The following is a 17,057-nucleotide window of genomic DNA, read 5'->3' on the forward strand; positions in this document are numbered from 1 at the left end:
GCACATCGGGGGCTGTGAAGCCCAAATCCCCTTGCAGGGTTCCCTGGTAAACACCCCCCGGTGTGTTAGACTCCACGCCCCTGTTCTGGGTCGCGCCAACCACCTGGTGTCTGCTTCTAGTATACAGGTGTTTCCTAACAGTTGGGTGTTGTACATTTTGCTGACATTCATCATGTCAGCACTGAAAGTGTCAACACTGATGAAATGTTGACATGATTACAATATCGACAAAACATTCCTGGTGGTCCAGTGATGATTTATTTCATTCAGCGGGTCAGGCGGCTTCAGTTGTGTATTCAAAGTATGGCAGTCAGCTGATGAAGATTTCCGGCTGTTATCCAGTGACGTTTCCCGTAGTGAGTATCCCATCCGCCTAGAGCCTAACCCTTCCCTCCTGTAGCCTAATCCTAATGTACTCAATAGTGACTAACCCTAACCTCCCATAACCGAACCGTAACCCTCTGCTGCCAAACCCTAACCCTAACCATTTAGTCCCTGCAAAATATTGACTTTTCACATGTTGATATTATGCAGATGCTGACTAAATAGTGGAAAGAAAAAAACTCCTGTGATGGACTTTTATTGTTTCTGTGTTTGTACTGTATTTTAGTTTGAGCTTTTTTTTATCCAAAACATTTTGAATATTCTGGGACTTTAGTGTTAGGAAAGATTTTAGATTACTCACTAGAAATTAAGTATTTTGACTTGCAAATGATGAACCATTTAATTGTTCCAAAATAGCTCTCCATAATTAGGTTACAGTCTTGGAATCCATCATACTCCTATTTAATGAATACGGCATTAATCATGCCTTGACAAATGAGGAAAGCGTATCCCAATAAATCATTTTATTGCCTATAGATTTACAATTTAATTTGTTTATTTTCTAGCCCAGTTTATTTTATTTTTATGCTATGCTATTTTTTCTCAATGCATTATTCACATTTACAATCTGATGTAGTGATCATAAGACAGCAAATGGCCATAATGCAGAAAAAAGTAATATTCTATATAATTCCGCAGGCTGAGGAAAATAAAGATTCTTTGTTCAGAAGTTATTAGATGGCACTATTCATTTGCAACTTATAGTCTAGACTTATTTATTCATATATAATGACCACAAGGAAAATATTTTATTTTGGGGTAATGTTATTATTTTGTGATAGTTTGCCTTTAGCAATAATCTATATTTTGTCAACAATAATATCTTTGAGAACGTATTTCTCAATAAAACTGCAAAAATAAAACAAAACATTAGATGCAATCATTGTCCACTTTATAAAGTTTACCTTTCTAGTACTGGTGCCGAAATTCAACAACCTGCTGAAAATATTCCTGATTCTGATCCATGATATCATTACGCTGGAGCTGCAGAAATGTTGGCTGCATATTACTGCTGTGAATCTACCTTTCCACCACTTCCCAAATATTCTTTTTTGAATCAACATCTGGTAGCCCTGAAGGCCATTGAAATAGAGTGAATGCATTGTAATTCCCTTGGAACCAGCTTAAGATGATGGCCCTCATTCCGAGTTGTTCGCTCGCTAGCTGCTTTTAGCAGCATTGCACACGCTAAGCCGCCGCCCTCTGGGAGTGTATCTTAGCTTAGCAGAATTGCGAACGAAAGATTAGCAGAATTGCGAATAGAAATTTCTTAGCAGTTTCTGAGTAGCTCCAGACTTACTCCTACATTGCGATCAGTTCAGTCAGTTTCGTTCCTGGTTTGACGTCACAAACACACCCAGCGTTCGCCCAGACACTCCCCCGTTTCTTCAGACACTCCCGTGTTTTTCCCAGAAACGCCAGCGTTTTTTCGCACACTCCCAGAAAACGACCAGTTTCCACCCAGAAACACCCATTTCCTGTCAATCAGAGTACGATCACCAGAACGATGAAAAATCCTTGTTATGCCGTGAGTAAAATACCTAACTTTTGTGTAAAATAACTAAGCGCATGCGCTCTGCGAACCTTGCGCATGCGCAGTAAGCGACTAATCGCAATATAGCGAAAATCGGCAACGAGCGAACAACTCGGAATGACCCCCGATATGTGCTGTATGACATGGTGTGTTTTCCTGCTAAAAGTACTGTAGGTAGACTTTTCTTATTTTGACAGGGTGGAACCTATTTTGGTCTTCTGTTGCTGAAGCCCCTCCACTTCAAAGTTCAATGTGCAGTATGTTCAGAGAAGCTCTTCAGCATACCTCTTGCCGTAACACATGATTGAGATAATGTCGCCTTCGTGTTATCTTGAACCAGTCTGCCCATTCTCTTATGATTTCAATAATTAATAAGGTGTTTATGCCTACAGTACTGCCACTCACTGGATGTTTCTTACTTGGGGCACCATTCTCTGTAAATTCTAGAGGCTGTTGTGTGGGAATATCTCTGGAGATCTATTTCTGAGATCTTCAAACCACTCCATTTGTTACCAACTATCATTCTACAGTCAAAGCCTCTTAGATCAACTTTTTATACATTCTACTGTTTGTTCTGAACAACAACTGAACATCTTGACCATGTTTGCATACTTTATACAGTACATTAAGTTTCTGTGACATGAGGCAGTTTAGATTAAACTGGTATATAGGTGTATCAATAAAGGGGCAACTGGGTTCAGATGAACTAGTTAAAACAAGTATCAGTTAATATTAATGAGTTTCCTACTCATCGTAAATAACTCAATCTTCACCTATTCTTGGATAAAAGTATATAAAGGAATCAGTAATTTATAAGCAAAAACGATTTACGGAAATAATCTGAATGTGCAGAATATAGTTTAAAAAAAGCTTTTCGAAACGGCGAAAACCCTTTTAAACACAAATTGGAATAAGACCCCAAATAGCTATGATATCTTGTAGATGTTTATAAACATGTCCTAATAAAAATTAGTTCATTGGAAAAAAGAGTAACCTTTCATTTTCCTGGTATCTGAGAACCCATGATATGTGCGGAAAAGAGAAATATCTACATTCACCGGAATATATAAAATATTTTGCATCAATCCTTGTGTTTTCCATTTCTCCTGGTCTAATGAGCTACATATGGTAAAAAAAAAAAAAAGTTGTTTTTGCATTGCTGGGTTTTACATTTTTTCATTCCGTATTTGGATTATAGAGATGTCTGACAGATGGTAGGTGAAATGTATCAAGAAACTGCTGCTTAGAAATGATTTGGATTACAAATCTGACTGTGATTTGGCTTGTTAGGAGATGAGTTTCTTTTCAGCTTGAACATATTAGTGAACTGAGTCATTTTGATAAGTAAATTTTAGCGAAGTATGAAACATATCAATGTTTTCACTTTATGTTTCTATAATGTTAGTTTTGGCAAGTTATATATATTGTTGTGACTGCAAATGATATAGTTATGCATTCACATTAAAAATGAGGAACAATAAAACAACTAATATGAATCTGGAAAAAAAAATAGCTAACCCTCTGATATCAGGCATAGGATTTGCCTTATGTTTCTGGTGTCCCAGAGCTTAGGGGAGGAAAGCAGTCATACGAGCCCTTATAAATGGATATGATAGGTTTTTCTAAACATATTGTAACAAATGGAAATGGAAATGGCATAGGAAGCCATTGTTTATGTGTCACAGTATTCATTATCATCCATACAGTACTTGTGGACTGGAACGCTGTGTTGTCATTGTACACTGGACTGTCTTTTCAAATGCTGCCTGCTCTATTGTGAACACTCAGTGCTACAGTAGTTGAATACAGTGAGGTCAATCAGGTGTCCTCCACTGAACTCCACAGAGCCAAGGAAAGCACTCTCTGACTATTGTAGGTCAAACAAATTCATGTTAGTTTGACCAGGGCCAAATTAACAATAGGATGTTAAGGGGCAGTCGTATAGGGCCCCCCAAAAAAGGGGGGCCCCCACACATAGTTATATCACCAGCGTGGAGTGATCTGGAAGTTTTGTGTGGCATATTGTGAACTGGGGGTGTTATAATGTGTGAGTGATAGGTGCCCAATCGGCAATATTCAATTGTTCTGAAGATGCTAGAGAGTGCTGGGGGTCCCTTTACTTATCTCACTTGTTGCACCAAAATGCACCAGGTTTAGACATGCAAAGCAGCTACACCCATATAAAGCATTTAGTACTATGGGAAAATGGCAGTTTGTATGCTCAAAAGCTCGACTTTTTCGTGGATTTCTGATTGCCACCTCAGGAGGGTGCGAGCAGAAATAATTGGCACCCCAGTATTTCCACCCATCATCACAAATGGATTCGATCGACAATGGCATCCCAACCATCAAAATCCTGACAGCCCCCCAGAAAGTACCCTAACCCCCCCCTGCCCCCTACCCTAGCCCTAACCCTCTCTTGTGGGTGCCTAACCCTAACCCTCCCCAGTGGGGCCTAACCTTAACCCTCTGCAGTGGTGCCTATCCCTAACGTTTCCTTCCCCGATAGCTAAACCTAACCCTCCCCGCATGGTGCCTAACTCTAACCTCCCCTTGTAAGTGCCTAATCCTAACCCCCAGTACCTAACCATCCCCTCCCTGTCCCTGCACCCTAACCCCCCTACTAGTGCCTAAACCTATCCTCCCATCCCTCGCAGCAGGACGCGAGCATGTCCCGCTAACAGAACGTTCGGGATCCCAGGCATCAGTATTTTGACCACCGGGATCCAGTCCGGCGGCATTTTAACTACATCCCTCACAAACACTAATATTGCTCCAGTCACTTTAGACAGGAGCTTGAATACTCCCCATAGTGTCAATGTCAAACATCTGTTTTTTAAATATCTTCTGAAATTACAAAAGTGTGCATTAGTGTCTATAAACGGATGGGTGCTAGATGCATTTTCATCTTCTTAATTATGACATGCAAGTGATGTTGTCAGAAAATGAGAATCCAGATTGCATCAAAATTATATTAATCCATTTATACCAGCTTGTGGTCAGACTTGACCAATTCTTCTGTTGCCAACTCCTCACTCACAAAACTTGTGATGCAGAGCCTATTTCTAAGGACATTAGACACACTTTAAAATCCATTTACATTCCTAACAGGCTATCACCTCTTTTAACATTAACTGTTGTTCAAAAGGGAAGAATAATTGTCATCCATGGCTACCCCTAATGGGATTCTCTCTAATATGTTGAAAATCAAGTAAAGCCACTATTTTATAGTAATATAGATACCATGATTCATCATCATCATCATCATCATCATCATCATCATCATCATTCCATTTATATAGCACTTTCTCATATTTGGATGTAAAATACTTTACATTTCAAAAAAGATACAAGCTAGAGAGTTTTTGAAGGATTCTAGAGTGGAGGCTTCTGCAACTGTGCAAGGAGGCGAGATCCATAGAGTCAGAGCCACAGAGCTAAAACTCAACCCCCAAATTAATAAAGGGAGAGTCTAGGTACTGCTAATAGTCATTCATCTATAGATCGCAGTAGGCAAGCGGGGCAATAATGAATCAGATGCTGCTCAGATACCTTGGCCCTGGTTATGTACTTAGGGCTTTGAAAGTCAGTAAGCTAATCTTATTATTTATTTTTATTTCTATAGCATCAACATATTGTGCAGTGTTGTACAGAGAATATTTAATTATACACATCAATATCTGCCCCAGAGGAGCTTTCACTCTACATTCTCTACCACACACACACACTAAGGTAATTTTTGACAAATCCAAGTGACCTTATTTATTTATTATTTATTAACAGTTTCTAATATAGTGCAGCATATTCTGTTACGCTATAGAAAAGTAACTGTAATAGAACAAAACTGGGTAATAACAAAAAGACATATAGGTAGGATCTACCAGTATGCTGTTTGTTTTTGTAGGTGGAAGCAGGATCACCTGTAAGAAACCCACAAACAGTAAATATGGCTATTGAAGGACAAGAGAGCAGATTTACTAAACATCAGATTGTCAGTCACCGATGGTCAGCAGCTTTGACTGATGGGTTTAAAATAGAGATGTGCGGTGGGCACTTTTTCGTGTTTTGGTTTTGGAACTGGATCCTCGCTCGTGTTTTAGATCTGGATTGGTTTTGCCAAAACCACCCTTTCGTGTTTTGGTTTTGGATCTGGATGATTTTTGAAGAAAAAAACCCCCTCAAAAACAGCTAAAATCACAGAATTTGGGGGTAATTTTGATCCTACGGTATTATTAACCTCAATAACACTAATTTCCACTCATTTCCAGTCTATTCTGAACACCTCACAATATTGTTTTTAGGCCAAAGTGCTGCACCGAGGTAGCTGGATGACTTTGCTAAGCGATATATGCAGAATTGATAAGGTTTATCAAAATAGAGCTCAGGATGGAGCTCTATTTTGATAAACCTTATCAATTCTGCATATATCTTTTATCATTGATATCCATAATTTAGGCATGCACAGTGATTTCTTGGATACCCGGGACCTTAAGAAACCATTCGGTATCCTCTACTATCCCTTTGATATTTTCAACTTTTCATTTATCTTGTACCTCATTTGTTAAAAAGGTTAAATAAGATTTCTTTTATACATTAATCACAACAGATACGAGTCCCAACTTCTTGTCCAAAAGTTTCTTTATGCAAGGATTGATTAAAAGTTACGTTTTAAGATTTTTCATTATACATATTATTTCTAATTCAACAAATGAGTGCTCCCAAAAAAAGGGTTTTTTGTCTTTTTCTCCTTCTTTTCCAAATTGTAGTTCACCTACAAAATTCCTGGGAGCACCGCCAATCATTAACAGTTTAAGAATCATTTGTTAACTGTCTGCATACTGGTATATCATTATATAATTATCTCAGTATTTAATATAATTGTTTGACTAGTGCGGATTCCACACAAAATAACTTTCTGACTTTGCTAAGCGACACAAGTGTGCGGCACAAACACCTGGCCCATCTAGGAGTGGCACTGCAGTGTCAGACAGGATTGCACTTTTAAAAAATAGGCCCCCAAAGAGCACATCGTGCAAAGAAAAAAAAGAGGTGCACCAAAGTCTCTGGGTGACTAAGCTAAGCGACAAGTGTGCGGCACAAACACCTGGCCCATCTAGGAGTGGCACTGCAGTGTCAGACAGGATGGCAGATTTAAAAAATAGTCCCCAAACAGCACATCATGCAAAGATGAAAAAGAGGTGCAATGAGGTAGCTGTATAGCTAAGCGACACAAGTGTGCGGCACAAACACCTGGCCCATCTAGGAGTGACATGCAGTGGCTGAATGTCGAAAGTGGCCCGCAATTTTTTGGGCCACGACAGCATCTCCTGCACGCCCCTGTCATTTCTCAAAAAATTCTGCACTACCAAATGAATTGTATGTGCAAAACATGCAACGTGCTGGAATTTGCCCAGACGTAATACATGCACAATATTGGTGGCACAGGAGAGCGTACCCCTAAACCACACACACACAGCAAAGCCTGTAAAAATGATTTGGATAATAATAACCCTTTTATTTGGAGTTATTATAGTAATATGCAGTACAGGCGAGCCTACCCCTACACCACACACGGCAAAGCCTATAAAAATAATTTGGATAATAATAACCTTTTTATTTGGAGTTATAATAATATGCAGCACAGGCAAGCATACCCCTAAACCATACACACAGTGCAAACCCTGAAAAAATAATTTGGATAATAATAACCCTTTTATTTGGAGCTATAATAATAATATGCACCACAGGCGAGCGTACCCCTACACCACACACGGCAAAGCCTGTAAAAATTGTTTGGATAATAATAACCTTTTATTTGGAGTTATTATAATAATATGCAGCACAGGCGAGCGTACCCCTAAACCACACACACAGGGCAAATCCTGTAAAAATTATTTGGATAATAATATAAGTATATAACCCTTTTATTTGGAGTAAATAATATACAGCACAGGACACCACCACTGGACTTATGGCAGTACAAGACACCACCACTGGACTGATGCAGCACAAGACAACACACCTGACCAGACTTACATGGTAGTACCACTGGATTTATGCGGCAGTACCACTGGACTGGACTTATACGGCAGTACCACTGGACTTATACGGCAGTACCCCTGGACTTATACGGAAGTACCCCTGAACTTATACGGCTGCACCACTGGACTGGACTTATATGGCAGTACCCTTGGACTTATATGGCAGTACCCTTGGACTTATATGGCAGTACCCTTAGACTTATATGGCAGTACCCCTGGACTTATACGGCAGTAACCCTGAACTTATTCGGCTGCACCACTGGACTGGACTTATACGGCAGTACCACTGGACTTATACGGCAGTACCCTTGGACTTATACAGCAGTACCCCAGGACTCACACAGTAGCAGCACTGGACTTATGGCAGCACAGGACACCACCACTGGACTTATGGCAGCACAGGACACCACCACTGGACTAATGCACACAACATAGCACCACTGCACTGGACTTAAACAGCAGCAGCACTGGACTTATGGCAGCACAGAACACCACCACTGGACTGATGTAGCACAGGACACCACCACTGTACTATTATTATTATTATTATTATTATTATTATTATTATTATTATCCTTTATTTATATGCTGGATGTGGTACAGTTGAAGATTATTAAAGTAAAACAAAGGATAAGCACATGATGGAAGAGGGCCCTGCTCATGAGAGCTTACAATCTAAAAGGGAGGGATAGACAGACAGGGGTGACACAGATGGGGTACATAGAGAATGTGGAACAGAGGGTTAGGATGAGATTTGGCTGGGTTTGGTGAAGAAGTGGGTCTTGAGAGCCCGTTTGAAGTTTTGTAGAGAGGTGGAGAGTCTGAGGGGGAGAGGTAGGGAATTACAGAGAAGTGGTGCAGCACGTGAAAAATCTTGGAGGTAGGAGTGGGAGGAAGTAATCCGTAGACAACACAACACAGCACCACTGCGCTGGACTTATACAGCAGCACAGGACACCACCACTGGACTGATACAGCACTGGAATGACACAAAAGAGCAGGTCGACACCCCACGCGCCACACCACTTTCCAGCACAGACACTGAGGAGACACTTCCTCTCGCTACACTCTCCAGGACTGGAGTGAAAATGGCGTCAAGGTGCGGCTCCTTATATGGAATCCAAAACCCAATTTTCTTCCCTTGAAAACTGATCTACAAAATTCTAATATTGGTACTCCTATAAATACACACTGGAAAGGGAATACGACAGGGATAAATACTACGTGCATGTACTATATGCTACTTATACCTCCCACTTTCCACATGCCCTCAGATCTCAGAAGTACCTTAAACTCACCCACATGATTTCCTCATGTCTTTATATACTGTACCACTCAGAACAAACCCACATGTCACACAAACCTCCTCACACTACAGTACATGTAGGCTTCAACATGTGTAACACAGGCCTTTCCACTTGTAACACAGGCCTTTCCACATGCAACACTTACAAGCCTTTCCACATGTACAGTAACACACACCTCCCTACATGCACTTTACTACTGTAACTCAATTAAATTAGGCTTGCTCCAGGAGTAAGCACTTATGGCAGCCCTGAACAACACTGATGTTTGTGGCCCCATAGGGCTGTGCACTAACATCCACAAGTTTGGGGTGATATGGGGTAACCTGATGTGCTGTTGTAACATTTGGTGTCTGACTATTATTTTGTTTTATCTTGAATAATTAAGCAATGTGTGTGTGTGTGTGTGTGTGTGTGTGTGTGTGTGTGTTTCTCTGCTTTGCCTCCCCGCACAGCATTGCAATCGCAATCTGAGCCCCCCTCTCTCCATATTTCTCTGCCTCCCCCTTCCCATAGCATTTGTCACTTCCCCCTGAGGCGCCACTCACCAGTCTCTCTGCCTTCCCATGACATATGGTGAGGTCAATGGCAGGGGAGCCACTGGCTAGTATCAGAGCCAGACTGACACACATATGTAAACCCAATGGTTCATGTGGGCATTATACAAAGGTGCAGCAGTATATACTTTGTTAATAAATATATATATATATCAGTAAGAAGCGTCAATCTACAGATTCTTCAGAAGATGACCACACAGACAAGCACCTTCCTGAGATGTATCTATTTGAATGAAAGTTCAACGTTGATGGCACCTGGTGAGCTGTGTGCACTTTTGATGAGGGGTGCCGAGTATCTTCTATTGTTTTATTTGGGTGGTCTTCAGTTTGCCGGCTGTCGGGATCCCGGCGCGCAGTATACCTGCGCCAGAATCCTGACAGCCGGCATACAGACACTTTATCTCCCTCTTGGGGGTCCACGACCCCCATGGAGGGAGAATAAATAGCGCCACCGTGCCCGCAGCATAGCGAGCACAGCAAACCCGCAAGGGGCTCATTTGCATTCACCATGTATCACCGGTAAACCGGCGGTTGGGATTCCGGCGCCGGTATACAATACTACACCCTTTTATATATATATATATATATATATATATATACTCCCCATATGTCTCTGCCTCCCATAGCAGTGTCATCAGCCCCCTGAGACCCCTCACCCCATATGTCTGTCTCCCACCCACCCCCATAGCAGTCCCATCAGCCTCGAGCCCCCACTCCCCATATCTCCCACCCAAAGCAAAGCCATAAGCCCCTGAGCTTCCACTCCCCATATGTCTTTGTTTCCCCCCATAGCAGTTTCATCAGCCACTGGATCCCTCACTCCCTTTATGCCCCCACCCCCAAAAGCACACAGCATCATCATGCCCCTGAGCCTCTATTCCCATATGCTCTTATGTTTATCCTGTATGCCAGACTCTTGTCTGTAGGGTGCTGCTGTAGCTCTGCACACTCTGCCTGCCACCCTCTGCAGCTGCTCAATCCAGTGGTGGAACTAGTGAGTGGTGCAACAAAATGGTTTGGGCTCCCCAACTCCAAATTAGGGACTCTGATTTGATTGGACAATATTCTGCATTGTATGTGAATAATACTGACACCCTTTGTGGAATATGTACTGTGTATGTAGGAAATTAATCGCATGGCACAGCAGAAGTTTAAGTGAGGGGGAAGTGGGAGGGGCAGAGCTTTACTTACCTGGGCCCATGCCAGAACTGCAGTGTGTGGAGGGCAGCTCCTCCTTTCCTTCCTGGGTTTTTTGTGCCTGGGATGGTCACGATATTGTGATGTTATTTCCTCGCTGCCCAGAGCAGGATTTTTTAGAGAGACAGAGAGAAAGAGCTGGATACTTGGAAGGGGGGCTCCTCCTCTTCAGGGGTGAAGCTAGCCTGTTTGTCAACCTGGCAAAAACTTATCATGATGCTCCCCTTTTCAGTGGATAGACGTCACCCTTTACCTACTGTAGATGACCACCATATATAATACAGACAGTGGGGCAAATTCAGCATGAATCGCAAGTAGCGAATCGTACGGAATTTTGCTGAGGGGCCATGGGCGCATGCGCAGCAGGCCCTTCTGCACATGCCCTAGCAATTTGTGCGGGGGGCTGCAGAAATTACGATCGCCTCTGCCTGTCAATCAGGCAGAGGCGGTCGCGGGGCGGGAGGGGGGCGGCAACGCTCCATTTTCTGAGTGGAAACGGAGCGTTGCGGGGGCGTGCCAGCCCAAACGGTGGGCTGGTATGCGCGAACGGGGGCATGTCGGGGGTGTGGCCGCAGCAGCTGCGTGACGTCACATGCAGCCGCTGCGACAACAAAAATGGCGCTGGGACTCCTGCGGCCGCAGCTAAGCTGCGCCGGCAGGGGTCATCCTTAATTTCTGCTAGCAAGCAGAAATTGCGTGCTGTTCGCAATTTCTGCTTGATGCAGGGGGGGGGGGGGAGGCGCCGGTCAGCATGCTGGGCGGCCTTGCCCAGCGCCGGGCGCCCCCAGCATGCGTGCTACTGGTTAGCAAATTCTGCTGAATAGCAGAATTTGCTAACCTTACTGAATTGGCCCCAGTATCAGTAACTGCAATGTACTACAGACAGCATTAGTGACCACTACATACTACACACAGCATTAGTAGAAGTGAACGTGAACACACATGTCCTGTCTGCCTGGGCTGAGCACTGCTGTGTACTACTACAGTCTCCTGATGTCTTTTCCTGGCAGTCTCTGAGATAGCGATTAGTGGAGCCAGGTGAAAGAAAAAGAAAAATTACCAAAAAATAACAGGGTGGGGGCTTGTACCAGTGCCCACCAGTGGTGTATCTATAATGGGTGCACACTGCACCCATTTCTCCTATACTTACCTTTCTGGTGTCCATCGGTGTCCATTTGTGGACCCCCTCCTCTCCTGAGTCCCGTAGCCGGCAGCGCTGTTAAAGCTCTGTGAGAGAGCACTAGAGTGACAGAGTCTACAGTGCATGCACAGATCTCCGAAAAAATGGCCACTGCAACATTTTTTTCTGAGACCTGCACATGCGATGTAGACTCTGGCACTGTGCCAGAGTCTCTAGTGCTCACTCAGAGCGCTAACAGCGCCGCCGCTGCCGGCTACGAGACGGCAGAGGAGGGGGCCCACACACGGAGACTGCACACGGGTCCCTTCCTCTCTAGATATGGCTGTGGTGCCCACCCAGTAACTCTGCACAAGCCTAATTTAGCATTACCTACTATTGCCATTTGGAAAACATCAAGCAGAGCCACTGATCATCTGCAGCTTTGAAAATCCGACTTTTAGTAATTCTGCCTCAAGGAATAAGAAAAATTCCCTGGTCTCAGGATTATGCGGTTCAGATTTACTCGGTTTTACGCAGATCTAAAAAACGGCATCTTATTGGCTATCCGGTTGTCACGTGTTTTGGATAGCCAATAAGAAAAATCCAGATAAATCTGAATTTGCGCTACTTTAAAGTTAAGAATTAAATTAATCCGAACCCGCACATCTTTACTCAGAATCCCTACTTGCCAAGAATTTGGCAAATCAATAGCACCTAAATGTGCAACCCCATCACTGTTTACAAGGCGATAGTATATCATTGAAATTCTCCTGTTCTACTATTGTTGTCTATATTGATCAACTTGAAAAATGTGAGGGTTTATTGTACATTATTTTGCCAATTTTGATTCACTCAGTCACTATATATTTAATCTGACAGTAATTACAATTCTTGAAACCTGTATAATATTTTAACTAAACATCCATATACTCCAATACAAACACTGTCTTTTATAATTTTTTGCATGGTTAAATACATCATGTATCTGTCTAATAACACAATTTACAGCTTAAATACTTGATTACTCAACTAAATGAAAATATAGGCATATTTTTTTCCCACTTATTCCCGCAAAGCTAGGTTCAGTCTCTGCACAGTACAGGGAGTGGTAGAAGGCTTGGCGAGCACGGCACAAACATTCCAGCACAATAAAATAACTAGATGAATACTTTCATGCGAAAGAATAAGCTATGCAGGAATTAGCCATTGTATTTATACCCAGAAGTAATAATTACGTTTCTTTGAATTTTAGATTATAATACCTGAGAGAGTAGTTACTGAATCTCAAGGAGAATTAAGTAATTTTATATATAATACAGTTGTGAAAAATATCACTCTCCCTACTGACCCTTTGCTCCTCTTCTTCACTCCGCTTCTTGGTTTTTATGGAATACTGGTCGGTGGATGTAAAGTGAAAGTAACCACCTTTGCTAATGATTTGTTATTGTTTACATCTAATTCCAAACAATCTTTTCCTTTGTTAACTAATGCCATTTATAGGTTTGCGTCCTTTGCAGGTTTCTCTTAATTTTGTCAAATCTGAGCTTTGGCTATGTTTGGGCATGCAGCCAGGTGCGGTTGGGCATATGGGCACATTTTATATTACATACCTGGGTATCGTACTCCATTCACACCAATCTCCTCTCTATGGGGTATATTTACTAACATTCGTAATTTCCGAAAATAGGTCAAAGTTCAATCACGAATGACATCGAGAGTGTAAAACTGCAACTTTTTGAATTTATTACGATGGATTTACTAAGCTGTCGTATTCGTGTTTTTCTTTTCTTCCGATGTCGATGTCATTCGTTTTTTTTTTCCTAATTTTACGGCAGTGATTAGCAAAACACTGCCGTTTTTTTTTACAATCAATCTCGGCCGGATCTGTGTGATCCGTGCTGGGGTTCTTTTTATTTTTTATTTTTAATTAAACAATGTAAAATCCCCCCAAAAAATGCGTGGGGTCCCCCCTCCTAAGCATAACCAGCCTCGGGCTCTTTGAGCCGATCCTGGTTGCAGAAATATGGGAAAAAAATGACAGGGGTTCCCCCATATTTAAGCAACCAGCATCGGGCTCTGCGCCTGGTCCTGGTCCCAAAAATACGGGGGACAAAAAGAGTAGGGGTCCCCCGTATTTTTAAAACCAGCACCGGGCTCCACTAGCTGGACAGATAATGCCACAGCCGGGGGTCACTTTTATATAGTGCCCTGCGGCCGTGGCATCAAAAATCCAACTAGTCACCCCTGGCCGGGGTACCATGGGGGAGTGGGGACCCCTTCAATCAAGGGGTCCCCCCCCCCCAGCCACCCAAGGGCCAGGGGTGAAGCCCGAGGCTGTCCCCCCCCATCCAATGGGCTGCGGATGGGGGGGCTGATAGCCTTTGTTGTAAAATAAAAGATATTGTTTTTAGTAGCAGTACTACAAGTCCCAGCAAGCCTCCCCCGCATGCTGGTACTTGGAGAACCACAAGTACCAGCATGCGGCGGAAAAACGGGCCCGCTGGTACCTGTAGTACTACCACTAAAAAAATACCCAAAAAAACACAAGACACACACACCGTGAAAGTATAATTTTATTACATACATACACACATACATACATACTTACCTTATGTTCCCACGCAGGTCGGTCCTCTTCTCCAGTAGAATCCAAGGGGTACCTGTTGAATAAATTCTACTCACGAGATCCAGGGGTCCAGGCTCCTCGGCAAATCCAGGGATAATCCACGTACTTGAATAAAACAAAAAAACGGTTGCCCGACCACGAACTGAAAGGTGACCCATGTTTGCACATGGGTCACCTTCCCACGAATGCCAGAAACCCACTTTGCCTTCTGGCTAAGTGGGTTTCTTCAGCCAATCAGGGAGTGCCACGTTGTAGCACTCTCCTGATCAGCTGTGTGCTCCTGTACTGAGTGACAGGCGGCACACGGCAGTGTTACAATGTAGCGCCTATGCGCTACATTGTAACCAATGCTGGGAACTTTCTGCTCAGCGGTGACGTCACTTTAGGTCAACCGCAGGGCAGAAAGTTCCCACCATTGGTTACAATGTAGCGCATAGGCGCTACATTGTAACACTGCCGTGTGCTGCCTGTCAGTGAGGACAAGAGCACACAGCCGATCAGGAGGGTGCTACAACGTGGCACTCCCTGATTGGCTGAAGAAACCCACTTAGCCAGAAGGCAAAGTGGGTTTCTGGCATTCGTGGGAAGGTGACCCATGTGCAAACATGGGTCACCTTTCAGTTCGTGGTCGGGCAACCGTTTTTTTGTTTTATTCAAGTACGTGGATTATCCCTGGATTTGCCGAGGAGCCTGGACCCCTGGATCTCGTGAGTAGAATTTCTTCAACAGGTACCCCTTGGATTCTACTGGAGAAGAGGACCGACCTGCGTGAGAACATAAGGTAAGTATGTATGTATGTGTGTATGTATGTAATAAAATTATACTTTCACGGTGTGTGTGTCTTGTGTTTTTTTGGGTATTTTTTTAGTGGTAGTACTACAGGTACCAGCGGGCCCGTTTTTCCGCCGCATGCTGGTACTTGTGGTTCTCCAAGTACCAGCATGCGGGGGAGGCTTGCTGGGACTTGTAGTACTGCTACTAAAAACAATATCTTTTATTTTACAACAAAGGCTATCAGCCCTCCCATCCGCAGCCCATTGGATGGGGGGGGACAGCCTCGGGCTTCACCCCTGGCCCTTGGGTGGCTGGGGGGGGGGGACCCCTTGATTGAAGGGGTTCCCACTCCCCCAGGGTACCCCGGCCAGGGGTGACTAGTTGGATTTTTGATGCCACGGCCGCAGGGCGCTGTATAAAAGTGACCCCCGGCTGTGGCATTATCTGTCCAGCTAGTGGAGCCCGGTGCTGGTTTTAAAAATACGGGGGACCCCTACTCTTTTTTTCCCCCGTATTTTTGGGACCAGGACCAGGCGCAGAGCCCGATGCTGGTTGCTTAAATATGGGGGAACCCCTGTCATTTTTTTCACCATATTTCTGCAACCAGGATCGGCTCAAAGAGCCCGAGGCTGGTTATGCTTAGGAGGGGGGACCCCACGCAATTTTTTTTGAAAAAATAAGCACTTTCCCACCCCTTCCCACTGATATACATGCACGGATCTCATGGATCCGTGCATGCCTATCCAATCACGAATAAAAAAAAAAGGTCTGTTTTTTTTTAGCACTTTTTTACGAGTTGTAATTTTTCACGGCAGTGTTTGTTCTTTTTTGGCTTTGCACTTCTTAGTAAATGACCGAGATTCATACTTAAACAGCCGCGTTTTGACCGATGGTGTATTCATTCGTAATTTTTTACCAGAACTTGCAAAAAATTACGAATGCCCTCATCACTGCCGTGATTAGTGTTTAGTAAATTACCGAGATTAACCGAGATGACACTTTGAAGAAAAAACGGCATCTCGGTCAAAATCGGGAGCTTAGTAAATATACCCCTATGTTTCTAACCTCGGCCCAGTCCTCCAGCAGATCAGGCGGGAACTTGACCTTTGGCTTCTCCTATGTTTTAACATTTTGGGTCACCGTAATCTTATTAAGATGGCTCGCTTCTCCAAACTTGTGTATATTTTGCAGATGACTCCTCTCCTGCTTAAGGGGGTAATTCCAAGTTGATCGCAGCAGCAAGTTTGTTAGCAGTTGGGCAAAACCATGTGCACTGCAGGGGAGCAGGGCCGGATTAACAATGGGGCGGGTGGAGCTGCAGCTCCAGGCCCTCCCATGAAAATAGGCCCACAGAACCATGGAGAATCCGCCGGAGACAGGAAAAAATATTTTCCTGTCTCACCACCAGCGGCCGTCCGAGGCTCCACTCTGCCCATTCAAACCCGACTGTAAACAACAATCTCCACACCCCAGACATACTTTCAAAGTGCGGCGCAGTGGAAGGCTTCAAATGCCCTCCC

General features: G+C 43.5%; 1 long non-coding RNA gene across 1 annotated transcript in view; it reads left to right on the forward strand.

Moving 5' to 3' along the window:
• Positions 1–17,057, forward strand: part of LOC134928935 (uncharacterized) — a 331,597-nt gene that overhangs the window by 182,827 nt on the left and 131,713 nt on the right. The window lies entirely within an intron of this gene.

Source organism: Pseudophryne corroboree, chromosome 5 (assembly GCF_028390025.1).
Source record: "Pseudophryne corroboree isolate aPseCor3 chromosome 5, aPseCor3.hap2, whole genome shotgun sequence".
In the NCBI taxonomy this organism is placed as follows: Eukaryota; Metazoa; Chordata; class Amphibia; order Anura; family Myobatrachidae; genus Pseudophryne; species Pseudophryne corroboree.